This window comes from Gossypium hirsutum, chromosome A02, assembly GCF_007990345.1.
Source record: "Gossypium hirsutum isolate 1008001.06 chromosome A02, Gossypium_hirsutum_v2.1, whole genome shotgun sequence".
Lineage (NCBI taxonomy): Eukaryota > Viridiplantae > Streptophyta > Magnoliopsida > Malvales > Malvaceae > Gossypium > Gossypium hirsutum.
The window spans coordinates 94,283,291-94,290,719 of record NC_053425.1 but is presented as its reverse complement, the minus strand read 5'-3'; the positions used below and the strand labels follow the sequence as shown (position 1 = coordinate 94,290,719).

The 7,429-nt window shown below is 39.3% G+C and overlaps 1 non-coding gene across 1 annotated transcript; it reads left to right on the top strand.

Annotated features, from left to right (window-relative positions):
• The first annotated feature begins 322 nt into the window (after positions 1-322).
• On the top strand, positions 323-429 carry LOC121217382 (small nucleolar RNA R71). The gene has a single exon (XR_005913486.1). It is a non-coding gene; the product is annotated as a small nucleolar RNA R71 (small nucleolar RNA).
• Positions 430-7,429: the final 7,000 nt, after the last annotated feature.

The following is a 7,429-nucleotide window of genomic DNA, read 5'->3' as shown; positions in this document are numbered from 1 at the left end:
CATGCTCCTCCTCCATTTGAATTTCACCTCATCACTGGATGTACATGAGTAGAACCACACAAACCGTCAATCTTTTTTATTTAAGAGTTCTACTTGGTTAGATAGCATAGTAACCGCGTCGAGGTTGAAAACTCCGACTGCTTTCGTCGACTTTGTTCTCATAACTTGTCACTAATAGTTATTCAGTGACATCTCTTCAATAAATTCATAAGCCGCCTCCGGTGTCTTATTATTGATAGTTCCTCCAGTGACTGCATCAATCATCTGCTGAGTCGAAGGATTCAGGCCATTATGGAATGTTTGAACCTATAGCCAAAGCGGTAACCCATGGTAAGGGCATCTTCTTAAAAGGTCATTATATCTCTCCCATGCATCATAGAGTGTTTCTAAATCCATCTGCACAAAAGAAGAGATATCATTACGTAATTTGGCTGTTTTAGCCGGTGGAAAATATTTTAATAAAAATGTTTTGGTCATTTGTTCCCAAGTAGTGATTGACCCTCGTGGTAATGAGTTCAACCATTGTTTAGCCTTATTTCTTAACAAAAAGGGAAACAACTGAAGGCAAATGGCATCATAAAAAACGCCATTAATTTTGAAGGTATCGTAAAATTCTAGGAAATTTGCCAAGTGAGCATTGGGATCCTCGTCCTGCAAACCATAAAATTGAACAAACTGTTGTATCATTTGAATTGTGTTAGGTTTCAGTTCAAAATTATTTGCAGCAATAGCAGGTCTAACTATACTTGACTCAGTTCCTGTTAAAGTAGGTTTAGCATAATCATACATAGTACGAGGAGTAGGATTCTGATTTGCTAGTTCAGCAGGTATCGCAGGAGGTAGCTGGTTGTCTTGATTTTCAGCCATCTCCTCGGTCGTAGTTGAAATACCGTCCTCTTTCTCTTCCTCTGTGTATCTTAGGCTTCGCCTTATTTCTCTTCGATTTCTGCGAGCTGTGCGATCGATTTCTTCGTCAAAAAGTAGTGGTCCTGACGGGTTTCTTCTAGTCATAAACTATAAAAACCTACCAAGAGAAAGAAAAAGTAAATTAATAAATAATAATAAAGGGAAAAAGTAGAATTAATAAAAATTAGAATAAAATTTAAATTGCAGTAAAAGTAAATGGCTAAAGTAATAAAAATCGAGTGTTCGTAATATCTTAGTTCCCTGGCAACGGCGCCAAAAACTTGATCGTGATTTTTTGTGATAAGTTTTATAAATTTATAATTAATCGTTCTCGAAAATAACTATTATCACGATGTAGGCAAGTTTACCTATCGAACAGTAGTATAATTTTAGCAAGACCGAATTGTGGAACCCAAAGGAACTAAAAGTACTAGTAATGACTCTCTTTTTATTATCTAGCCTAAGAATAAAGGGGTTTGTTTTAACTAAATAATTAACTAAACTAAGAATCCGCAGAAAATAGAATTGGGGGATTACTTTTGGAAAGCGATTGAATTAAGACGATACCTAAGGAAGAATCCACCTAGACTTCACTTGTTATCCTGACTCCGAATCGGACGATTTATTCGTTTAACTTGTTCCGTAGGAATCCCTAAGTTATATTATTATCCCTCTCGAGACTAACAACGTCTAACCCTAGGTTCAATAATTGAAATCTCTTTATAATTAACTCCCTAGGGTTGCATCAACTCGATCTATGGATCCCCTTATTAGGTTTCACCCTAATCCGGCAAAGTCTTGTCACCCTATCTCTAGGCGCGCAACCAACTCCATTAATTATGGCAAATGTACTCTTAGACAGGGTCTATTCCTCCTCTGAATAAGAGCTTAACTTGAATCAAATCTGGAAGATCAAGACAAGGATTAAGAACACATAATTAAGAACAAGCCAAATATTTATCATACAATTCAGAAAATAATAAGAAGATTCATTTTAGGTTTCATTCCCCTTAGGTATTTAGGGGATTTAGTTCATAACTAAAAAGGAAAACATCTTAGAAGAATAATGAATACAAAACATAAAGAAAACCCAAAACTCCTGAAGGGAAATTAAGGGGAGATCTTCAGTCTTGATGATGAATCTAGCTTTTAAGATGGATCAATCGGCTTTGTTCAAGTAACGTCTTCCTTCCTCCCTCTGCCTCCCTTTTCCTCTTCCTTTATGGTGTATTTATAGGCTTTAGAATGCCCAAAAGCCCTCAAAATTTGCCTTTTCTGAATTGGACTCAACTTGGGCTCAGCAGAGACACGCTCGTGTGCGATTACTTCAGGCCATGCTCGAGCATGTGGTCTACTTGGACTCAACATGGGCGTGTGTTCTACTTGAGTGAGTCGTACTTCGATTCTGCCAGATTGACACGGCCGTGTGGTCTGCCCGTGTGATGAAGTCCAAGCCGTGTTGATTTCGTACGTTGGCCCATTTTCTCCATTTTTGGCCCGTTTCTCGTTCATTTCGCTCTGCTATGCTCACCTAAGTATAAAACATGAAATTAAGGCATTAGGAGCATCGAATTCACCAATTCTAAGGAAAAATCATCTATAAAATCTGTTAAGCATGGGGTAAAAATATATATAAATTACGGTTTATCAATAAGTGTAATTAGAAACACATTCATCAAATAGTGGTTTATCATACTTAAAGGATATATCATTTTAATCTCACTATCTTACTCTTCACTTATTCTATGCATACTTACTACATCTCATCACATACTAAGGCCTTCATTTGGGAGTTTAGTATACATACCTGCAATTACCTGTAAAATAACTCTAATTCATTCTCTCGATTGACATACCTCACGGAAGTATCGCCAATCCATTCATCAAGTTACCCCTTTGAACACTCAGAAATACCAGTGAATATACGGATAGTTTACTCTTAAGTACTATACAAATAGCCAAATCTACGTCAAACTTTGTAGCACTAGCATATTGAGCTACTCACGGGCCTTTTCACCAAGTCAATACCCAGACCCCATCGCTCTATCATGTAATGCCCACTCATTGAGCTACTCACGGGTCTGCACACAAAGTTAGTACTTGGGCCCACCTTATGTGTTTAAATACGGGGGATTTAGCCTAGACTGGTAATCACGTCGTAAGATGTGACGTTTTCCGGAATGCGTACATGAGATGATTGCTCTTATGACTTGACAGTAAATGGATAATCCATCAAGATTTCCAAGAAACTCAATGGGATTAATATGAGATATAAAAATGAAAATATTGGATGATGAGCTCATCTAAGACAAATTACATGTTGTATTATTATTGTGACTAACTTGTTGATTGAGTGCATGTGATAGGGAAACCATTTCATTCTTGTTGGTATATTTGCTAAATATGGTTATATGCTATTACTTGGTAAGTTTATTTTCCAGTTATTCGGGCTTACTAAGCATGTAAATGCTTACCCCTCTCTTTTCCCTGTCTTACAGAGCTCGATGACTCGTAAAGATTGGAAGACGGTTGGAGAATCAACACACTATCAATTAGTCCAGCTTCGGTATATAGATACTCTTATTTTGTTCAATGGCATGTATAGGGCTTTGGTTCATTTTGTGATATGTGTCATTTGAATTGCCCATATGAAAGCTTGTAAAAATTTACATATCTTCTTGTATTTGGCCATGGAAATTGGCTTATTTTTAAGTAGGCTATGACCTACAAATCTATAAATGTTTATGTTTACATGGAGTGCTTGCCCATAATTGGCAATGAGTTACAATAATGAGCCAATCTTAAAGGTGTTAATGATGCATGGAAAATCCTTAATAAAAAGGAAATAACCTAGCATGTATAAAATTGATGATATGAGGTTTACATGCAATGAGGTTTACCAAGGATATATGTAAGTATATAATCTGACCTTTTTATGTATTAAGGTAACCTATAAGTGTGATTGGTTGATAGAGGGTGACCAAAGGCTTAGAAAATAGCCTAACAAGGTCCACGCGGGTAGACATACAGGCATGTGTCTAGGTCATGTGTGACACACGGATTGCCCCCAAGGGCATGTGGTATTGCCGTGCAACCGCTGTACCTAAAATTTTAAATCAGTGTCGAGCACGGGCTAGCCACACGGGCGTGTGTCTTGGCCGTGTGCCCCTAAATGTATGCTGACATCATAAACAGAAAGTTACACAGGCTGAGGGCATGGGCGTGTGCGACCACACAGCCCCACCCACACGGGCGTGTGACTCACTAAAGTAAGGAAATTTAACAAGTTCCCAAAGTTTATCGAATGTTCTCGATTTTGTCTCGAACCGCCCCGATGTATGTTTTAGGTCTCGAAGGCCTGTATAAAGGACGATATTCATGTGTTTGAAAAGTTTTAATTTTGGGTGAAATTCAGTGACCTGATTTAGTGTGTTTATGAATGTGTAAGCCCAGAAACGCCTCGAACCCTGTCCCGGTGTTGGGTACGGGTGAGGGGTGTTACATTTAGTTGTATTAGACTACGGTTTAGTCAGTTCTAGGACAACTGTAGAAATTATTAAGTATCGCTATACATGCCATTTTTCGAACATTGATAGTGTGACATCTCCTAACTATTTAAATTGTTTTTGAATATAGTAAATGTCTTCCAATCAAGCTCAAGATGAGTCCGAGGGAGCTGAGAGCCATGCTCTAGCTTTCATATAATGAGCTATATCTAGTAGTAGTAGTAGAAGGCTTATGTCTGAAGGTCGGGAAGAGGCCAGAGCCGCCTTCTTTGATATGATGGTTGAATGGTTTTGGGATTATTTGAGGAATTGCCCCAAGATACCACGACCTCCCCCGCCCCCTAACCAACCTGATGAGAATTTGCCACGAGGTATGGCACCTGTAAGAATTAGTAAGGCCCCTGTAGATAAGCGTAGAAAGTATGGGGCTGAGGAATTTAGAGCGAACATCGAGGATGATGCTGACTCGAGAATACAACTCAAGTATTAGATGAATTATCGTGCATACCTAAGGAGTGCTTAGAGTGTGGGGTGTCTCTCCTGAAGAATACTGCATACCACTGGTGGAAGACTGTATCTTCCGTGATGCCAAAGGAAAACATCACTTGGGAATTTTTCCAAGCAGAGTTTAAGAAGAAATACATTAGTCAAAGGTTCTTAGACTCGAAACGAAAGGAGTTCCTGGAACTCAAACAAGGAAATAAGATTGTAGCAGAATACGAAAAGGAGTTTGTAAGGCTAAGTTAGTATGCAACTGAATGGGTTCAAACCGAGTCAAAATATGTAAACGCTTCAAGGAAGGTCTGAATAAGGAAATCAAGTTGTTGATTGGGATTCTTGAAATATAGGAGTTTGTCGCATTAGCTGATCAGGCCAAGAAAGCCGAGGAGCTCAACAATGGAAGAAAGCAAGCAAAGAGAGAAGCTCGAGTTTCGGGCAACAAGTCCAACGATAAGACGCTCTCGTTTTACACAAAAAAATTAAGGAGTCAACATGAACGCTCTACTTCATCGGTAGGCTATTCGCGTAGAGCGAGAGGCTCCAAACGGCGCAATCAGAAGTCTTCTTCCTCGATGGTGACTAGTGTGGGGAGTGTAGATGACCAAAAGCTGAAGTGTGAGAGCTGCAACAAATTTCACTCTGGAGTGTGCCGAATGAAGAGTGGTGCATATTTCAGATGCGGTTCTCTTGATCACTTCCTCAGGGACTGCCCAGAGTAGAATGAAAAAGAAGTGAAAGTAGCCCCGAAGTCGAGTGCTCCCATTGCATGAGGTAGACCTCCTAGATATCTTGGAAGTGTAGTGGTAGTAGAGCTGCAGCTAAAGATGCTACAAAATTAGAGGCTTGAGCCCCGGCAAGAACGTATGCAATATACGCTCGAGAGGAAGCCTCTACTCCTGACGTTATTATGGGTACTTTTTCTCTTTTTAATACATGTGTTGCTGCCTTAATTGATCCGGGGTCGACGCATTCATACATTTGCACGAGATTGGTGTCTAGTATGAACATACCCATTGAACCTACGGAATTTACTATTAGAGTGTCGAACCCATTAGGCCAATTAGTTCTAATTGATAAAGTCTGTGTGAATTGCCCTTTGACGATTCGCGATCAATGCTTTCCGGCTAACCTTATGTTGTTACCATTTGATAAGTTTGATGTAATACTTGGTATAGATTGGCTAACCCTGCATGATGTAGTTGTCAACTATGGTCGCAAGTATATTGAATTGAAGTGCCCAGATGGTGAGATTTTGCTGGTTGATTCAAGAGAATTGGGTACGCTGCCGGTTGTAGTCACAGTAATGGTTGCTCAGAGATATATGAGAAAAGGGTATGAAGCTTACCTTACTTTTTTATTGAACAATAAAGAAACAGAGTTGAAGATTGAGTTTGTGCCAATAGTATGTGAATATCCTGACATGTTCCTAGAAGAATTACCCGAATTACCTCCTAAATGAGAGATAGAGTTTGGTATTGAATTGGTGCCAGGAATAGCTCCCATTTCTATTGCTCTGTACAGGATGGCGCCGACCGAGCTGAAAGAGTTCAAAGCACAGTTGTAAGAGCTGATGGATAAAGGTTTTGCAAGGTCGAGCTTTTCACCTTGGGGTGCTTCTGTATTGTTTGTAAAGAAGAAAGACGGTTAGATTATCGGTAGTTGAACAATGTAACTATCAAGAATAAGTATCCTTTGCCAAGGATCGATGACTTGTTCGACCAGTTCAGAGGAGCCACTGTGTTCTCTAAGATAGACTTGAGGTCCAGCTACTATCAGTTACGAGTTAAGGAATCGGACGTGCCTAAGATAGCTTTCAGAATGAGGTATGGCCACTATGAATTCCTTGTTATGCCGTTTGGGCTAACGAATGCTCTGGCCATAGTCATGGACCTAATGAATAGAATTTTTTAGCCATATTTGGATAAGTTTGTCATTGTGTTCATTGACAACATTTTGATTTATTCCAAAGATGAGACAGAGCATGCGAAGCATCTAAGAACTATGTTGCAGACTTTACGGGACAAACAACTGTATGCTAAGTTTAACAAAATTCAATTTTGGCTCCAAGAAGTTGGGTTTTTGGGTCATATTGTTTCAAATGAAGGCATTCGAGTTGATCCAAGTAAGATCTCTGCCTTTGTTGAATGGAAACCGCCTAAAAATATTACAAGGTTAGAAGCTTTTTGGGTTTAACTGGTTACTACCGAAGATTTGTGAAAGGATTCTCCATGATAGTGACTCCAATGATGAGGTTGCTATAGAAAGACGTTAAGTTTGAATGGACAAAAAAGTGTCAGCAGAGTTTCGAGAGGTTAAAGACATTGCTAATTGAAGCTCCTATTTTAGTATTACCTGAGCCGGGAAAAGAGTTTGTGTCTACAATGATGCATCCTTAAATGGATTGGGTTGTGTACTTGTGCAAGATGGCAAGGTGATATCCTATGCTTCACGGCAGTTGAAGCCACACGAGAAGAACTATCTGACGAACGATCTAGCTCTTACCGCCATTGTTTTTG